General features: G+C 35.6%; 1 protein-coding gene across 6 annotated transcripts in view; it reads left to right on the top strand.

Moving 5' to 3' along the window:
* Positions 1-771: 771 nt before the first annotated feature.
* Positions 772-21577, top strand: part of LOC105223871 (zinc finger protein rotund) — a 49838-nt gene continuing 29032 nt past the window's right edge. Inside the window, exons 1-2 of one of the 6 annotated variants that reach the window (XM_049462444.1) lie at positions 772-983; positions 5180-6623. The gene's annotated coding sequence lies outside the window, so the exon portion shown is untranslated. Of the gene's footprint in view, positions 984-1028; positions 2390-5179; positions 6624-21577 lie in introns of those variants that run through there. The other 5 variants (XM_049462415.1, XM_049462430.1, XM_049462425.1 and 2 more) reach the window with 5 other exon arrangements.

The following is a 21577-nucleotide window of genomic DNA, read 5'->3' on the forward strand; positions in this document are numbered from 1 at the left end:
ACATCACTTTTGCTGCCTAAACATTTGCGCGCGTCATCCACCGCTTTGCGGACGACGTAGTGTACGCCAACAAATGATGCCGTTATAAGCGCTACAAAGGTGAGAGCGCGAAGAGCGCATAAAGACTAGTTGCTTGTGGAACGTATTCCACGCCAGCTTTAGTGACCGGCTCTGACTCAATCGAGCGCAACGTACATATTTGGGCGGAAGATACTCCACCCAAATCCAGCTTCAGCTTAAGCCGCGCAGCCGGCTGCTGCGCCGCCTCAGCGCCAACGCGTCCACTTTCTGTCGACTGCGAGTTTCATTCAGTAAATGCCGCTGCCGACGGTCGACAGCTGCGCCTACATCTTCACTTTATTTTTGCTTTTATAAGCCATACTTGGCGCTCGCTGTGTTTTGTTACAGTTGTTCGGCTGTTCGTTCGCTTCCTCTGTGCACGCGCTGTTGCTGTTGTTGTAGAAATTGAGCGACTCAGCTAACGATGCCAGTGGCGATCTCGTTCGGGCATTTTTGTGGCTTTGTTTTTCCGACTCCACTTTGAATGTAATGCCTGTGTTGTAGCTTCCCTTGTTGTTGTGATTCTGCTGTTGCATAGCCAATTTTGTTGTGATGTTGTCGATCTTATTCGTTTTCGTCGATTTCTTCGTCGATTCTAATGTTAGCTTGTTGTTGCCGAAGACATTGTTGTCTTGACTGCATTACCTTGTCTTGCCCAATTCCACTTGAGGGTAAAGTGAAGCGTTGAGATCACTTCGATTTCAGTACACCGCCGACGAACAGCGCAGCATGGTCGTGACGCGCGCCAACTCTGCCTTAAAAACGATACCGCTAATTCTCCACTTACAGTCGTACCGTTATTTCTGCGCCAATCGTCGCATTGAATGCAACAGTGTGTTCGTCCGAGGCGTCAAAGCTGCTACTGCTGTCGTTGCGTTGGCTGCGCGCCGCTGTCGCTGCGAGGGTGTGCGTAGGCAACTAGTGTAAGTGATCGCATGCGTAATTGGACAGAGGGTGGCAGTGTTCGGCAAAGAAGAAGTAACGGCAACTCTAGCTGACGTCTCACTATCGGCTTTTGTGCTGAGTAATGCGCGGCGCTCACTGCCGCTAACTGAACTCTACCCTAGCTCTGTGGTATGCGCCGTTCGCGTCTGCGGCCGACTGAATTAGAGTAAAGTTTAGTTCGCTGGCGCTCGTCCATTCGGTAGTCGTGTATGCGGCGTTGGTAGCGACGGTGCTAACGATGTCAGCTTAGACAGCGACAGCGCTTGCGCGATTGGCAATTGTTACATTTCTTCAATGTGTGGACGATTTCGTTGTTATTTCTTGCTACTCATATTGCTTCTATTGCTTCTTCTTTACTGTCGTTGGCCATAACAAACGAGTATGCTTGTATGTACAATGTATGCCTGTGTGTGCGTGTTGGGTTTGTAAATGCGCGCGCGTGTTTCTAAGTTTTTTTTGTTATTGTTGTTGACTAGTTTTATGAATGCAGAGCAAGTTCGTCGTGCACCGTCGCGCGCTCACCTGGCTCAACACATCTGTGCAGCAGCAGCATCGCGCGGCAGCAGCAAATGAAGCGGCGTTGTCGTCGCCGTCGTCGTCTTAGTAGTTATAGCGTTTTGCGATGAGTTGAAGGAAATGTACGTCGGGTATGGATTGTGCGCGCGCGTCATCCAGTCAGCAAGACGATCTCTTACTTTACGGTTGTGTTTTGTCGCAATGTCCGGTGTTGCGCAGGACCAAAATTAGACGAATTCAGTGTTTGTACGATGTGTTGACTGAGTGAGTGGTGAGTGCTACGCGATCTGAACGACGACGACGACAACGAAGAGTGCACGAGTGCATGCATGGGCGTCATCAACAGCGCGTATGAGTAAATTGGCTAGCTAGCAAGCAGCTAACGGCTCGGATGGTAGCATCGTCCGCAATTCTAACGCGCAGTCTGTGGCCTTTGGTCCACAGTCCTATGTCCGCGTAAGGCGTGCGCGGATGCGTTAGACGCCTGCCATATTTTTCTTTACCAATTCTGTGTTTAGCTGCATGTGTGTGCATTTCGTCTGTGTATGTGTGTATTTACATAGCGATATTAGTTAAATATGACAATGGAAAATGTGACCTAATTAAACTAACGGCATGGCATTTGAACAAACGACAGTTATGAAATAATAAAACTGCAAACAATTTAATACAAAAAATTAGCGCTGCTTAATTAGCAATGAAGTGTTATTGGAAAAGCGCTAGCTGCATAAAAATTAATGTTTCGTTTAAATGGAATTATTGCGGAATTTTATCGCTGCAATGGCACTTAATTGACCAGAAGTGATAAGCGCTGGCAGCTTGTCGTTCGATATCATTACAGAAAATCCAACCATAAATTTTTTAAACGGTGTATAAATAAAAATTAATGCTCAGATAATTAACTACATTGTGTAATTTCAGCAGAAATTTGCATTTGACGGCACCGATGTACAAATACACTTATATATAAATATATGTATATACATACTTGTGTATATAAATCGTCCCATTTATTTTAATTGGATGTGCTTAATTGAGTTCAACTGTAATGCAAATCAAGTATACTAGAGTAAAACAATAAATTATATAAAAAATTCATAAAATACGACGACTTTAATAAATTGCAGCATATTAATATTTTATAGAAGCTGTAAAGTATTATATTTGTAAGAAGTCGAAGTGAAAAATATAACAAAATTTATTGCATTTATAGACTGCAAATTGGTTGACTGCGTGAAAGTAAAACGAATGTTAATTTGAATTAATATTATTTAATAAATAAGTTTGAAAACTAGTAAACTTCAAGTAAATGCCGGGACTGGTTATAAAAATAATGTAATTTGATTTAATTTTATTTAAAAAATAAGTTTAAAAAGTATTTTTAAATAAATTCATTGCCTTTCGGTATTAAACATGGTAAATTTCAACTAAACAGCGGGTCTGGAGATAAAAAAAAATAAAAAATAAAATAAAAATCGAATTCTTTATAAATGTTAACGCTTACAACACTGAAAAAACTAATTATATTTAATTATTAATTACATTACTTTAACATATTATTTTTCGTTAACTTCAAAGAGAACAAAAAATAGCGGTAACACATATATAATTAATAATAAATATTATAAAGCAAATATTGAAAATTAACATGAGAATTAAAATAAAATTAAATCAAATGAATCTAATTAAAGGGAATTAAATTATTTTAAAATAAATTAAATTAAAATATAAAAAAATTAAAATTATGTTAATCATAGAATAAATTTGAATTAAATTAAACTAAATTAAATTTAATTAAACAAAACTAAATTAAATTAAATTTATGTAATTAAATTAAATTAAACAAAACTAAATTGAATTAAAATAAAATGAAAAGAATTAAAATTATGTAAATTGTAAAATAAATTTCAGTTATATTTCAATAAATTTGTATACAATAAAAAACATTTTATTGTCAAATAAAGCGAATTAATACAAAATAAACTAGTAAAAAATTTTAAAAACATTAAAAAAAATTAAATTCAACAAATTAAATGAAATTGTTTTAATTAAACTAAATCAAATTAAAATAAAATTAGAAGTATTCAAATTATATTAATTAAATTAAAATAATTAATTTAATTAAATTAAACTTAAGGTAATTAAATTAAAATAAAAATAACAATATATTAATTTTAAAATATCTCAGTTTTAGAAAATTAAATTGCTTTAATTAAACTAAATTAAAATAAAAAAAATAAAATTATATTAACTATAAAAATATTTAAATTAAATTTAAAAACAATTAATTAAATTTATTAATATTAAAAGCTAAATAATACTTATTGAACAAGAAAAATAATCTGAAAAACATACAATATTAAAAATTTAATTCAACATATTAAATTAAATTGCATATTAAAATTTAAAAAATTAAAATAAAATTTAAATATTAAAATTGTGTTAACTGCAAATTAATTTAATTTAAATTAAATTAAAAAAAAATGTTTAATAAAAATAAATTAAATTTAAATTAAATTTAAAAAAAAATTTAATAAAAATAAATTCGTTTTTTTTAATTTAATTTAAATTAAAGTAATTTAATTAATTTAATTTTTTTTAATAAAATTATTTTATTAAATTAAAAAAAAAAATTTAATAAAAATAAATTCGGTTTTTTTAATTTAATAAAATAATATTATTAAAAAAAATTAAATTAATTCAATTAACAAAAAATTAAGTTAAATTAATTATTTGTTAAAGCAAAATAATTCTAAACAAACCTTTTAAATAATCCGAAAAAAATATAAAACATCAAATTCAACAAAACAAATATCAATATAAACATTTTTATATAAAAGCATAATAAAAGCAACGCAATTAAAGAAATTCGTGAAATTAATTAAATTAACTTTGTGTAGCTGTTAGCTGTTGAAATATAAATTATTTACACTAATGCACAAAAATATATGTAAACAATGCGGCAAATAGCTGTTCCAAGCTGTTCAATGTCAAAGACAAAGAAACAAAATTTGTGTAAAAATTACTAAAAAAAAACAAATCATTAAAAAAAAATTATATGAATTTGCTCAAAATGACTGAAAAATGCTAAACAATAAATAAAATGTAAACAAATTTGAATTTAGAAAACATAAAAATATGAAGAGTGCAATTGTCTGCTTAATATTTACAATTCTTCAGAGCAGTGAAAAAGCTTTAATTCTTTGAATTTTTATGCGCTTAAAAAATATTTTCAAATGCACGCTCTAGTTTTCCAGAGAACACTATTTTTTCTAGCAACTTTTTTATTAAAAATAATTTAATATTTTTTGTATGAAAAAATTTTTTTATGAAAAATATTTTATTAACATTTTTTTATGAAAAATATTTCATTAAAAATTTTTTACGAAAAATATTTCATTAAAATTTCTTTTATGAAAAATATTTTATTAAAATTTGTTTTACGAAAAATATTTTATTAAAATTTTTTTATGAAAAGTAATAAAAAATTTGTTTTATAAAAAATATTTTAGCAAAAATTTTTGATTAAAAATATTTTATTAATTTTTTTTTTATTAAAAATGCACTGTCACGCTTCGATTTAATATCAACGACTCAACGCAAATGCAAGCAAATTTTCGCAATTTATTTCAAGCTAATTAATTAATACATTTTACAGTTCAAACTGACATTTTCGAAAACTTAAGAACACTGCCGAGCACAATTTTCTCCACACGTGCAAACACAAACCACGCCCCTTAATAAACTCCTCCCACAATTCGTTTAATGCCGTTCATAATGTTTTTGCACTGAAAATCTGTGCCTCACTGTGTCGCACTGACGCGCTGCTCACCGTGTCCATAACCGTATTAGCTGCCGGAAGTGACAACAGTTAGACAACAAACACAACAACAAGTAGAATTGTCACAAGTAGCGCAGACAACATGCAAAATGCCCGCGGCAATAATCGGACTTTAAAGCAACAACAACAACAACCAAGTGCAAAATTGTCAATTAGAGTGTAACAGCAGCAACAACAACAACATAACAACTGCAACAAAAACAAAAAGTGCAGCAATAAAAAGACGCAAGCACAAGCAACGAAAACATTAAAAGTGTTGCAGCAACAACTGAACAACAACAGCAACCATAATAAGCGAATCGGTAATAGAAATTAACTGTAACGCGCAGCAACTTGCCGCAACACACAGTTAACAACATCCGTCGGTGCAATACGCCGCACAACGACTTGAGGAGGAAGTGCACCGGCGCGCGCCTGCTCGCTCACACGCTCCACAACGCCAGCGACAACGCAATAAAGGATGCCAACAAGTAGCCACAACAAGAGTAACAACAACTACATGCAACAGTGATTTGAAAGCGACAGTCACTTAAAATAACGGTTGCACACAAGCTGCCCACAAGTGCGCAAACACAAGCGTAGTAGTGGCGGCAGAAGACGCAGACGAAGAAGAAGAAGCGGTGAAATAAATTAGAAAAAACGGTGCCGATCATTTGAATTGTGATTTGTGATTTCTTCCTGCCTCACTAACTGGTTGTCGGCCTCACACGCCGCCGCACGCCACCCAACTACCTACTCGCCGCCACAGACTGTCCGTGTCTGGCTGTGGAAGCTTGCTCTGGCGTTTATCTGCCTAGCGGCCGGGCAGCGGATATCCGTTCCGTTTGCAATTATATTGGGTGTCCGTTGTGCAATTAATTGCGAACAGTCTCGTTTCAGTTGCGGGAAACTTATGCGACGTGGCGTCCCTACGTCCAAGCCAGCAAGCAAGCAAAGAAACACTCTTTAACACACACACACACTCGCATGCTTCGCGCAGTCGTGCTATTTCGTTGCGCATTGGCAATTTATCCGGAAAACCTATACACGGCAGCCAGACAGTGCAGTGCGCTGCATTTCCGATAAGTGCTGACCAGCAAGGCGACAGCGGCGTCAGCGTCAACAACGACGCCAGCGCCTGCTACGAAGTTAAGATTGGCTGGTGTAGCCAATTGTTCGTGCTGTTCAACTTCATAACTATAGGAAAGCAACCACATAATCGCAAGCTAACAACAGTAGCAACTACAACAACAACAACAACAACAGCTATCAAGCATAAATGGTAAGTGTTGAACAGGCATCTAAGCATTTCCTCCTACAGCAAAGATTTCCTCAGCTCAGTATTTATACATATATACTTGTAAATACATATGTATGTGTAACGCCAAGTCGGTCATAAACTTGGGCGCTAATAGTTAACGTCGGTGCTGAGAGTTTCCAATAATTTACTAATACCGCTCAAACTGGAAATTAATTTTCCTAGAAACTTCAAAACCGGCCATTGAGATGTAGCTGAAAATTCCCTTAAAATCACCTAGCGGACTTTATTTGTGGTTAAGAGAACCACCATTGGCAGCTATTTAGACTAGCCAAACCTTGAAGAGTGTCGAATCGAACAAACATTTAGCATAAATTAATATATTATAATGCTGTTGAGAGCACCACGTAATAAAGATACTTATGTATATATTTGTATTCAAATCAAAGTGACAACTTCGTTGTTGCTTCCAAATAAAGTGAAAATCGAATCGAAGCTTTATAATGTTCCAATCTTCTTGTCAAAAAAAATCTTCAAAAACTAATTTGATTCCCTAAATATCCTTAAAGAACCAAATTGTTACTTAATTCCATTTACTTGTCTTTTTTTTGGATATAGTATTGGGTCCGAATTTGGTAACTAAAGGTCCATCACTTTTGTTAATCGTCATTGTTATTTTGGCATTACTTTCCTGATTTGATAATTATAAATTTTGGTTTTAGTTTATGGTCACTTTTTATGGTAAAATCTTTTCTGTAAGTAAACTAAAAATAATAAAAAAACATTAATTACTCCCACCAATCTGTTAGCCTATTCAGTAAAGCTCTCTACTACAAGCTTTGAATTAAAACTCTTGCAGCAGAGACCGCTGATGCCCATTACATATACTATAGTATATTCCAACGTATATCGTCTACGTAAGAACCCCTATTTGAAGACCCACTGTGCGATGCCATTTACAATAAAATAAAGAAAAAAGTTAACTACGGCTGCATCTAAGTTATCATACCCTTCACAAGTGCATTTTTATAGCATAATGCGCTATAACCAGATCTTTATTCTAATTTTTATCGGTTAGTTTGGATTAGAGCTATACACTGCAGTGGTCCGGTCTGCCCAAATTATTCGGAGATTGTAGCGATATCGTTGACAAAAAACCTTAGTAAATTTTGTAAAGATATCCTGTCAAATGAGATAGATTTCTATACATGAAATAGAGTTTCATCGGTGTTAGTACGGCAGCTATATGCTATAGTTGTCCAACCCGAACAATTTCTTCGGAGATTGTAGCAATGGCTTAGGTAATAAGCAGTGCCGAAATACCTTGCAAATAAAAATGTTAACCATACAATGGCTTGGAATTTGTTTGATCAGTTTGTATGACAGCTGTTATAGTGGTCCGATATTGGCGGTTTCGACAAATAAGCAACTTCCTGGGAAGAAAAAGACTTGTGCAAAATTTCAGATCTATATCTCAAAAACTGAGGGACTAAGGGACTGCAAACTATGAACTCGCTCCAAAGAGTGGAAAAAACGCAACAGTCGGTTGGAAAGGTTAAGACCTTTGCTGAGACGCGCATGGAATAATTTTTATTGATTACTTTGGAAAAGAAGCACCATCAAAAGCGCCGATAGCATAGAGTTATTGGATCGTTTCAAGAAGGAAATCGCTGAAAAACGGCCGTATTTGAAGAAAAAGTAAGTACGGTTTCACCAAGACACAAGTCCGAGAAAACGATGACAAAAATCCGTGATCGCTACCACATCCACTGTAATTTCCTGATCTGGCCCCCCCAGTAACTATATCCTGTTCTCAGACCTCAAACGAACGCTCGCAGAGAACAAGTTTACGTTGAATGAAAAGATGATCGAAACTAAGGCCTATTTTGAAGCAGAAGATACATCGTACTAAAAAATGGTATTGAAAAGTTGGAGGGCCGCAATGATCAATGGGACATCTTTGAACTATGGAACCATGTTGAATAAACAAAACGAATTTGGCAAAAAAAAAGTTGTTTTACGATGGACAGCCGGGGACTTTTCGACTAACCTGTTACATTTTTTAGGGTCTCTGACATTTCCTTCTGGGTGTTCAGGGTATAATTATGTGACTCACTTCATAATTTTTCATTGCTATTTTAGACTCATTCTGAGAAGTATTGACCCAATTCCATTTACTTTTAATACAACGAGTTACTGTTGTCAGGAAAGCGTTGTCTCTGAACGTTGCCTCTACCTAGGGGCTTGAACAGCCTTGGTGTTTAGTGGGATTTGAACGAAGTTTGGTTATAAGGTGGCGATTTCATCCATTTTTACATTGTCGGTAAGGGTTCTTAAGGAATTTGGTTGTTATAACTTTAGTAATCTCGAAGATATGTATGTACATTAAACTTATTAGAGGGTGAACTACGCCTACTTTTTCAAAGTTTTTTGCCCACAGATGCCCTTTTCTATTGTAATCCCCTATTTCATATGAAATAACTCGAAACGTATTTGTCGGCTTTAATTCAAATTTCTAGTGAATATTCATAAAGTATAAAACTTTGAGAAAGTACAATGCAAATATAATACAAAAAATATAGTTTATTATAAGAATTAAATAATGATTAATGAATAAATCCCACTTCGAGGAGATATAATTTCAAAACAACTTAATTGTAATTTATAGGCATTCCTAGACTTTTGTCATCGATCACTGATCTCCATGTTAATTGATAATCTCACAAATATCCATAATTTTATTATGCTCGCACACATTCCAGCCGGCCCACCCGATTTTCGTCGAGAGCACTTGAGCACTTGCATAAACGTATAAGTGCATAAGTGCTTGGGCAAGTGTCTTCATAACTGTGTGCCCATCAAATCATGTAAGCTCGTAAAATACTTTACGACCTCTTTGGTGTCGATCTTACGAGTCCGTGTGTTTGCATTGAACGCGTTAACGCTGACACTTTGCCGAAGATAAGCGTTCTAACTATTAGCCGCGCCGACCCGTGGGCATGTCCGTCGCAATCACCATTAAAATCATTGCTGCAAAATATTCACTAATAATCGTCGCATTAAAATCATTACTCATTTATACAATGCATTACATTACTTTGCATTACCTGGACGCAACGTGGACGATCTATTCGCCAGTTACATACGAACAAGTCTATTCGATGAGCGGGTTGTACCGATGAACATTATTTTAATGCGCACTCATAAAATTATTTTTTTTATGGAAATTCATATTAGAATTCGTAGACAATCGTAAAAGAGGTGCAATTATTTAGGCATGGAATGTGACAAACTTCACAGAATGCCTCAACTTGAATGTACTTTACTCGTAACTGGTGCACTTGCATATGACATAACCGTTATGAACCGTATTATATGTAACGGACAAAAACCGCACCTGCTTCCCGTATAACGAAATCATGAATTCTATCTGATTCGTTCACTTACCATAACCAAATCAAGCTACAGGAAATATATCGTATACAACTTTCCACATATAGTGTCTTTAACGTTTGCCTTCGCATGACTAAATATTGTCAAAATCAGACGATAACTATTCAAGCCCTCAAATAATGAATATGTGGACCCCAGACTAACTTTTTACCGAAAATATCAGTCAATCTGTAAAATATATAATTGAAACTCGGTGAGAATATTTAATAAATTATGTTTGCCTGTATAGTATGTCGGAATTGACGCATAACGCTCGATAACTGGAGAAAACTGTCAATATAACCTTTATTTTTGACTTTCTTTGGCGTGGTTAAGTCGACTTCGGCTCACCTTGCCACTATATTCGACAGATTGACGTTTTTTTCCTGGTCGTAAGCGTAGATTCAAGACTCACAAAAACATGACATCCTGGTAGTCGGTAAGTATTGGTTCACAGACTTTATCGTGATTTTGGAACCAATCGTACTTTCACTTTCCTTAGGCCCAATTAATCTTTCCAATTGATTTTCACTCATTTTTCCGATATTCCAATGATACCACTAAGATCTCTGACTGTTAATCATCGGTTCTCAAGTATCAATTACCCTATTTTTATTGAAGTGATCTTCATCAGTTGATGTTAAACGCCGTCCTGAAAGTTGTTCGCGTCAAATCGTCTTTCTAAAGTCTTACTATTTTTTGCCCATAGTAGTATGTTAATGTAAGAGGTCATCTCTTTGCAATAACTGTGTTTCACAATTAAGTAATGAGACTGATTTTATTGCCGCGCTTGTGGTAAACATGTGACCTTGAAATTCCCTTTCTCTTTTCCCGGCATCATTCCCCTCTCCATAGATATACAAGTATGTACCATCGCTCTAGCTTGTCGAAGCCAGTCCAGTCGAAGCGTTCCAGAAATGTTACTAAGCATGGAAAACGCGCTGGAATCGCTGTATAGGTGCCCAAGGGGACTACTTTGAAGGGGATGGCAGAGTTGTAGAATAATTTTCAAATATATGGTTTTTATGGAATCAGTCTCATTACTTAATTGTCATACCTCGTAGATAGAATCGCGTGAAAATTTGTCCTAGCTCCCATATAAATAATGTAAAGACTTTTAAACAATCGGTTGACTTTACAATTTGGTTAATAGGTGGAGGTATCTTAATGAAACTCAGAGAACATTGTTTCTGGTAATGCTATGTATGTCCTAATGTCAAAATTGGAAAAAATCATTTCTATACTACATCTAGGTAGAAGAATATATATGATAGATTTCGAAGAATAAGAAGATTTTTATGAAGAATACCTCTTTCAAATGCTACGTCTCAGATGTTCCATTCATTGAGTCGAATTTTCGATGACTCGTTCGATCATTTCGATTGGAAACTGGGGAATGATACGCGTAAAGTTTTGCTTATTATTATTTCCATTGATGAAATCTTCTCTTGAATCTCTTCAGGTTGCTCTTAGCCAGAAATGGGCTTCATCGCTGAACAAAATTTGGTTCGAAAAAATCGGATTTTCTTGAAACTGTTTAACAGCCCATAGAACGAATCGATGTCGCTTGAAAGGTCGAGCGGCTTCAGTTCTTGCACAAGCTGTATTTTGTATGCTTCCAGTATAAGATCTCGACATAAAGTCCGCCAAGTCGTACTATAAGTCAGTCAGAGTTGCTACGAACGATACCGAATCGACTTTCTACGATCTTCGCGTATGCTCTCAGTAAACCCTTCTATATTTTTATCACTGTACGTGGGTATTTGGCCGTATAGTATCCGATAATGAATGCTGGTCCTCAAGATGGGTGAGCAAACTGAAGAAGTGCTGCAAATATCAAATATTTTTTAGCTCAATAACTAACAATTCTCTTAACTAATTACAAATTGCGAAAACGTAACGTCGAAAAGAAAGAAGAAAAAGCGTCCCTGAACTAAAATATTACCTTATCATGTGGACATTTCAGTTCGGTAACGGTACTCACTTGAACGCAACCAAATTTTAGCCAATTTGCGCCCACTGTGCGACGCATGTCAACCGCACGACAAAAATTTCTTTGAATTTGTTGAAAAACAAAATAAATAAATAATGGAAATATATAAAAAATTGTTCCTCATTATGAATGCACAAAAAAGGAGAAGGTTAAACTGCACAATACGAGTATATGCACACGAGTTGCCGCCGCTCTGCATCTACAATATTGCCGTTTATGTATGTATGTGTGTGTATGTAAATACATTTTAATTCGATTACTTTTCTCTTATTTTCTATTTCTATTTCTCCATTATTTGAATTTGTGCAATTTTAATAACACATTTTCCTTGCATTATTATACGAAAATTGCCCCAAATATATTTGCATTGTCATTTTTTAAGAGGACGCCAAGCGCGTGTTGGACGTCGGCAAATGCGCGCGAGGCCACCAGAACACGCCACTACGTTTGTGTGTGTGTGTAAGTGTGTGCGCGCGCGCACTTATGCATTTCGTTGCAGTTGCATTCCACCCACAATCGAGGCGCTGGCGTCGCATTGAAGATGCAATTTGGGTGCTCCAGTGCGAGCGCGCGTGTGCAGTGAACTGTAAAGTGAGCGCCTTTGGCGACAATCGCCGCGCATCGACCAGCAGTCTGTACGGTCTGTCCAAATACAGAATGTATTTGAATTATTGAACAGCTTACGTAAAAGAAGCCTTTGGCGACGCGTCGAAAAAACCAGCACGCGCAAGCACGTAGAATTGAGTGCGGCGCGGTGCGGCACAAACGAAGACGCAACAGCCTTGTCCGCTGTTTGCAGCGCCGCGCCACCGCCGCCGTTTCAATGGTGACACAAAAATAATGAAATAAAAGCAAATTTTAGTCAACTTTTCTGTACAAAGTGTTAGTCTGTGTTGTAACACGTAGTGCATTGCAGTTATTGTGTCAGTACTCAGCAATGTGTGTGTGTGTGTTATGTGTTGGTGCGCATGTCAGACTTTGTTTTATTTCACAACTTTCTCATTTTCAATATAAAGCGCCCGAATTCGATTTACATTTACGGCCAATAATAGCGAAAATATTGTCGGCTGGGCGTACGCTCGTCGAGGCGTTTAGGCGCGTCTCTTGGCACCAGCGCGCTATCCACATGATGGGGCGGCAAAGTGCGGCTGGCCCGCGCGTTTTGTTGGCGTAGCGTGTAACGTGCGGAGCGATTATCGGTTAACCGTAAAAATCAAACGCGCTAAGCGTTTGAGAAATAGTCAACCAGCTCGCCAGTAAATATGTAGTAGTGGATGCAGTTGCAGGGTCAAGGCGCTGGTGCGGTAAACGGCAAGTGCGGTGAAGAAATATTTTCAATTATAGCAATAGCGGCATTTTCGCAATTATTATTTCGCTTTCCAACGCTTCGCGCTCAGCACTAGTGATTTAAGGCAAGTAGCTAAGCTCCACCTAATCTCTATTTGGTGCAATCATAAGCGGTGCATAATCGTCAGCCGAGGCGCGCTTCGGCTCTTCCGCTTGATTATGAGCGCCTATGCGCCTATTTGCCTGTCTGTATGTGCATTAATCAATTAAGCATAAGCTGCGTTGACGTTTTGCTTATAACCAACCGTTGTATTTATGCATAATTACCTTGCATTCTCAGCAAAACAGTTATGATCAGCAGGAATTGTATGTCATGAGTAATAAAGTATTTGCTCTCTCAATTAGAGCATTACCGAACTTGTTTATTAATTCTGAAATATTTTGTAAGAAGTCGAAAATGTGTTGTAAGTGTAAAAATGCGGAAGAATCTTCTATTTGTCAGAGTATAAAACACTTTTAGCTCTCTTCAATGCCGACCCCATAATTTGTGCCATAAATGTGGCCAAATTTTCTGTATAATTACTGCAAGAACTGTTGTTGCCACATATTTTTAAACAGGGTGTCTCGAGACTTTTATTTTCACACCACACTGACAATATGCCTGAAAAAGACATGGGAATTTAAAGCCTTAAGCTCTTCTTGTCTATTAACCTTGAGCCTATAAAGATTTTTCTTCTTCTTTCTTGGTATATATACACCGCTTAGGCTGTTATAGCCGAGTCGTCATATATCTCATACAGTTCCAGCGATTGCGGTATTTGTCATTGTCAATGCGCAGAGGACCATAAATTTTTCACAGAACCTTTCTCTCGAAAACTCGTAAGGCCGACTCATCAGATGTTGACCATGCCATGACTGTGTATCATATAGCATTACGGGGATGATGAGTGACTTGTAGAGCTTGGTATTTGTTGGACTTCGAAGTTATGATTGTCAACAGTGACGTGGAAGCCCAATGGTTAATATCACGACTATTTGTTTGATGATGATTCGTTCACTACCAGATGCATTTGCATCGCTTCCTTGTCAAAGCTGAAGAAAGCAGAACTAACGGCGCGGTTGTTATGGCCAATGATATCGAAGTCATCGGCGTACGCCAGCAGTTGTACACTCTTGTAGAAGATTGTACATACTCTATTCAGCTCTGCAGCACAAATTATTTTCTCCAACAGTAGACTAAAGAAGTCGCACGATAGGGAGTCGCCTTGTCTGAAACCTGGTTTTGTATAGAACGGCTCGAAGAGGTCCTTCCCAATCTTGACGGAGCGGGGTACCAAATTCAGAGCTCTAAAATCGACGAAGACATAGAGTGTGTCGCTCATCTTTTCAAGGGTTTTTTCCAAGATCTGGCACATGTTGAATATCTAGTCAGTTTGTTGACGATGGGCTTTAATCTTTCACACAGTTCGTTCGATAGAATCTTATATGCGATGTTGAGGAGGCTTATCCCACGGAAGTGGGTGCAAAATGTTTAATCTCCCTTTTTGTGAATTGAGCAGAGCAAACTTAAATTCGGACCATATTCTATAAAGGGGCTGATGCATTCTCCTTTCGGTTGAATGTGTACGTTAAAAGCAATAATGTTGCATTTGGAATGGTGACATTCCACAAGCCATTTCTGAGACCCCGTTGCTTCCTGGAAAAGAAAGAATAATTGGTCCACAATTTTCCAAAAATAACCCATAGAATTGCAGAGTCTGGATAATGTGGACGACCTATAGACACTTGCCAACCATTTCACGTTCAAACTTTCAGAAATCTTCAGATTTTAGCAAGAAGAAGTTTAAGGGTAATCCATTTCGACGTTCGCTACTTTTTTAAAGAAAAAACGCAGAAATTTTAAATTTAATGGGGCATGTTTATTATCATTCAAAAGAACATTCTATGCATTTCTTTTTTGGAGGTAGGCCGATTATGTTCACCCTAGGTTGAGCAAAGCTCGCGAAACACATTCTTTACAGAACCTGAATTTTCGTAATATGGCGGAACGATTTGTAAACGTTGTTCAGGCGTGAGTCTTTCTGAGTCTGATGAACAAAAATAACATGGCAGCTTAATACGACTCACGTCTGATCTGTCAAAAAAAGGCTATTGAAAAAAATATCTCTACTTGGATGAACCATTAGTATTAAAAGACTTTCAAACATTGCTGAAATCATCAAACTAATTTTGCGAAAACTATGTGCTTTGTAGGTTGTGAAGATAGTTGTCGCAGTGCTAAAAACTGTGTCTGAACCTCATGACAGGAGATACCTATTCCCGTGATCGCATGGATTTTGCTAGCACTATATACATAACTTAACTGAATTATCTGTATAAGTTTTGAAATTGTATTGATTTATTATGTATTAAATCGTATTATTGATGTAAACACTTCAAATTCACCGCGAAATTATTTATGCTATCAACAAAAATCGGTAAGTCATGATCCAATTACTCAATTTATAGTAATAAATAGTTCATTTGCGGAATTTCGTTTGCGTCCTTTTCAAGTTCACTGCGTAAACACTTCAAAAAGCCGTTTTGGTGTAATTAAAGGTGTTCACCTTCACCACACCCATTCGCATTATGCAAATTTACAATCGGTTACACTTTCGCTTTCATACACTTTCAGCTGAAAATAAAAATCAAAAAACTAAACGCGACAAATTCAATGGTGACAATACAAAGTTAAATCATCCAACAACAACAAAAACAGCAGCAGCAGCAATGTAAGCAACTTCACTATCATCTTGAAGGTCAGCGGCGCGCACTTCGCCTAACACCTTGCACAGCTCGTGTATTTTGCGCGTGTGTGAAGGTGCTTGAAAAATTGGAACAATTTCCACGCTATTAAATAAGCGCATTGTGAATTATGTATTATATTTTGTATTTAGTTTTTTAATTTTTCATTTTGGAATTCCCATTTAGCCGCTTCCTCGGCTGGCATTGCGTGAGGGTTTTATTATTATTTTGCTTTCTGCTCGCCAACTTTTCTTTGTGTTGCTAATGGAATTCAGAAAATTTTGTACGCCATAAACAATTGCAATTTGCACGTGCCGCCGACAAAATAATGAAAAAAAACGAAGAAGATAAAAGTTTTGAAGCATTGAAGAAAACACAAGAAAATATTTTAACTTCGGTTGCACCGCAGCTGTGATACCTTTCACAGGTGCTTTTTTATAGCAGGTCCAGGTATAAAAAGATCTATTTCTTGATTTTGAGCGGCCAGTATATATGGCTGATATTTGCTATAGTGATCCGATATGAAGGATATATTAGGAGATTATAGCGCTGACTAAGTTAATAATCTTTGTCAAATTTCATGGCAATACCTTGTAAATTAAAAAAAAATTCCACATGACAACTAAATGCTATTCGATATTATCAGTTCTCACAAACGAACAGAATTTTGGAAAGAGCAATGCAAATGCAAAATTTCAGTTCAATATATGACAGATATATCTACTGAAGGACATGGCTAAATCGACTGAATTTGTTACGATGATCATGTACGTATACATATATCTTCTTCTTTATTGACATAGACACCACTTAGGCGGTTATAGCCAAGTTTACAACAGGGCGCCCGTCGTTTCTTCTTTTCACAATTTGGCGCCATTTCGAGATACCAAGTGCAACCAAGTTATTCTCCCCCTGATCTCTCCAACGAATTGGAGGTCTTCTTCTTCCTCTGCTACTCCTGGCGGGTATTGCGTTGAATACTTTCAGAGCTGGAGGGTTTTCTTCCATGCGGACAACATGACCTAGCCAGCGTAGCCTCTGTCTTTTAATTCGATGAACTATGTCAATGACGTCGTATATCTTGTACAGCTCGCCGTTTCATCGAATGCGACATTCGCCGTTGCCAACACGCAAAGGTCATAAATCTTCCTCAGAATCTTTCTCTCCAAAACTCGTAACATCGGCTCATAACATTTTGTCATCTTCCTTGCCTCTTGACCATACCATTTTCGAGGCTTCCCCATTTGCTTCGTATCCTTATCTATTCTGGAGAAAGCAGAACTAACGGCGTGGTTGTTAAGGCCGTTGATACCAGGCCAACAGCTGTGCATTTTTATAGAAGATTGTACCTTCTCTATTTAGTTCTGCAGCTCGAATTATTTTCTCCAAGCGTAGATTCAAAAAGTCCCACGATAGGGAGTCGAATATTCTGAAACCTCGTTTGGTGACGAACGGCTCGGAAAGATCTTTCCCGATCATGACGGAGCTTTTGGTATTACTCAACGTCAGTTGACACAGTCATATTAGTTTTGCGGAGATACCAAATTCTGACATAGCGGCATAAAGGCAGCTCCTGTTCGTGTTGTCAAAAGCAGCTGTGCAATCGACGAAGAGGCGTGCGTGTCGATTATCTTTTCACGGGTCTTTCCTAAGCTTTGGCGCATGGTGAATATCTGATCAGTTGTTGAATTTCCAGACCTAAAGCCACACTGATAACATCCAATCAGTTTGCTGAGCGTGTGCTTTAACAAAATCAATAGCAAAAGAACGTCCGCTCCATTGTCATCGATAGGGAAATCGGGTTCACCATCTCTTGCTCCTAAGTTTCCACTACCATTCAGCAAGTTGGAGAAGTGCTTCTTCCATAAGTTTAGTATAATCTGGGCATCAGTCACTAGATCACCATTGGGGGTTCTACAAGTGTATGCTCCGGGCTTGAAACCTTCTGTTAGTCGCCGCATTCCTTCGTAGATTTTTTGAGTATTACATGTATGTACTATAATACTGGGTGTTACAAACTTCATGTCTAACTTAATATAGGGTTTAGGGTATAAAATGCAGAAACAGCAAGAAAAACGCTTCGAAAAGCGCAAAAGTAAAGCGTGGAAAATCACATAAAAAGATTTTACAAAAAAGACGCTTTAAAAGCGCTGATGAGTTATATATATCATCATTAGTTGTTGTTGTTCTTTTTCTTCACACCACCTACAATGGGAAGTAAGATTTGCTGCAAATCAAATGAAGTTATAAAGTGAGTACAAAGCATTAATGCAGTGTGACGCTGTCGACTTGACCTTGGACCATAAAAAATGACGATTGCTTTATGACAACAACAAGCGTGGTTAAGATCAATGACTAACCGAATACTGAGTATTGTTTACAACAAACGACTGATGACAATAATAAAATCAGAGAAGTCGTGGAGACGAGAATAGCAATAATTAGAGTATAATACAGATGAAGAGCAAGTGCGATGTGCATATGTAAGCGAGAGGGCGGCTCGATAAGCAAGTGGATTTCACATATGGGCGAACAAAAAATATTTCTCAGCACAGTTTACTTCAAGTTGTATAAATTTAGCAACATAAAATGCGGAAAAATCTTAGCACTACGTGTAGTTGGCGAATTTTTTAACTGAAAATTTTTGGATTAGAAATTAGATCTTTTAATTTTTTATTTTAATTAATTAAATTTACAATTTCAATTTTTAATTCCATGTTGGGATTACTGATTCAATTTGAATTTTTTAATTACGATTTGGGGAAAAAAAGATTTTGGGTAAAAAATTAGTTTTTTATAAATTTTAATTATGATGTTTGGAATTAACAATTTAAATTTATTTCTTAATTTTTTTTTTAAATTATTATTTTTAATTTTAACGGGATGAAAAATTAGATTTTTATAAAATTTTTAATTAAAATCTTTGTATTAAAAATTTAAATTTATTTCTTAATTTTTTTTATTTAATTTTATTTTTTAATTAAATAGTTAAAATTTAAAACTTAATTTTTAATACGAAAATCAGAAATGTTAAAATTATTCTATAGTCTAGAGTATCGAGGATGATGGCTTTGTCTAAAACAATTTATTTTTTTAATTATTAATTATATGTTTTGAGTTAAATTTTATGTTTTTCAATTTTTTTTGTAATTTTTAAAGCAAATTTTTAAATATATATTTTTATTTTTAAGACAATTTATTATTATTTTTATAAATTTAATTTTATGCTTGGAGTTAAAACTGTTTTTTTTTTTTAATTTTTTAACGCAATTTTTGGATAAAAGTTTAATTCTAAAATAATTTTTTATATTATTAATTTTAGGCATTGAGTTAACATTTTTTTTTTTCAAATTATTTTTAATTTTTATTGCAATTTTTGGGAATAAAAAGTCATTTAATTTTGTAAATTAAGATTTTCTTGATTACAAAGTAAAATAAATATATACATGAATTCAATCAATTTGTTTTTAATGTATTGTTTGGAACCCTGAGCGCATGTACATAGTTAATATTATAATATGTTACGTTACGTTATGTAATGTTATCTCATATTTATAGAATGTTTTATTTAATGTTATTTTGCTTTATGGAATGATATGTTACATATGTTATATGTATTATGTTATGTAATTTTCTCTAACATAATGTTATCTAAAACTATTGGCCACCGCTCATAGATATGTTATCTTTGCAATCTCATTAGAAACACGCCTAATTCGCCACTTTACAAAGCAAACTGATCAAAATGTAACAATAATAGCACCAACAGACCTTGCTGCAACCACTTTCAGTGCCACCTTCAACAGCAACAGCCACATGTCGTTCCGCTTTGCAGTGTTCCACTGTCGACTGTCGTCACTTGTTTCCCACACAAGCATTTTTAGTCATGCCGATCAGCTATTTAACACGCCACAACCTGCAGGTGAACAAACAAACGAACTCGTTCACAAATTGTGTTTGCTCATTTATATATACCCATCACATGCATACATACATACATACGTATGTACATGCATGTACTTGCCCGTCTAATGTCTGTCTTAAAGTCATACTTAGATACTTAATTAGTTGGCTGAAATGAAGCGCCAATTCACCTAATGATCACCAATTTACGCCGTAACCACCGAAGAGTCCAAACAACGCGGCTGTCATCGCCAACCGTTGCGTATGAGTGACGTCGCGTCATGCTGAAGTATTCGCATATATGCAGTTGTGTATGTGTGTGTGTGTGTGTTTGCGGAGATAAGCATCGGGCGGCACACATTGTCAACACTTTGATGGCAGTTCTTGTTACAGACTCCGCCGTAGCCGTAAAAATATCGCCCGCAAATGGTAAGACTGGAATTCTTGTGGACGCGTACTTTGTTATACGTATGTACAAACGTAAGTGTGTGTATCAGTGGTGAATTGTAAAGGAAATTGATTTCGAAATAATCAAGACGAATTAATTTCGAAATAGATGATTTATTTTTCCATGGAAAACCGAATAAGTAGTAAACATGTGTTATAACATTATGCATACATGTAGATATGTATATAAATATACATATGGAATCTACTTTATGTTTACACATACTTTTGTTGGAAGCTATTTGTATATTGTATGTATATATTATAGACGTTGTTATGTAACGTTTTGTTTACTTTAATTAAAATATATTATTATAGACATTTCCTTAATTTTTTAAGTTAGCCAGATTGTGGTAATGTAATGTTATTTTAAGTTATCTTACCTTATGCTATGTTATGTTATGATTGTCATACTATGTTAAGTCACGTAACGTTAAGCTATTCTACGTTATATTTTCTTATCTTATCTTATGTTACGTTATGTTATGTATTATGTTATGATACGTTATGTTTTAAGTTAAGTATTACTATACTTTAGTGAACAAAAGAACTGTGCCAAACAATGTCATAGTGTATGTTTCTTAGTTTACGTTATGTTATGTTACGGTACGTAATGTTAAGTTATTCTATGCTATGTTATCTTACCTTTTGTTACAGTTTGTCATGTTATGTTACGTTACGTTTCTTACGCAATGTTAAGTTATTCTACGTCGTGTTATGTTATTTTATATTTTGATGTTAGGTATAGTCACTGGCATGAAGAAATATAATGCCAATAATAAAACAACTTTTATTTTTGAGAGTGAATTGCTTAATTTCATAAAAAAACAGATTAAATGAAGATTCGACTTAACTTGAAAGAAATTAAAAAGAAAATATTAATAATACTCCGTGCGGAGAGCATCAGTAATCCTTAGAGATTTATCTAAAATAAATAGCACAAAAAAACTTTGCTTTTTTGGCGCCCACAGGAAAATTTTTCCGTTTGATTTTTTATAAAAAATAAAAATTAAAAAAAGACCTTCGAATCGAGTAGGTTTTGAGCTGCAGTGGTTACCAGTTTTGCGAAAAAGGCATTTGAAGTTTTATACGAACGTTCCAAAGCGCCCGAAAGCCCTATAATAATTATCGA

This window comes from Bactrocera dorsalis, chromosome 1 (assembly GCF_023373825.1).
Source record: "Bactrocera dorsalis isolate Fly_Bdor chromosome 1, ASM2337382v1, whole genome shotgun sequence".
Taxonomy (NCBI): domain Eukaryota; kingdom Metazoa; phylum Arthropoda; class Insecta; order Diptera; family Tephritidae; genus Bactrocera; species Bactrocera dorsalis.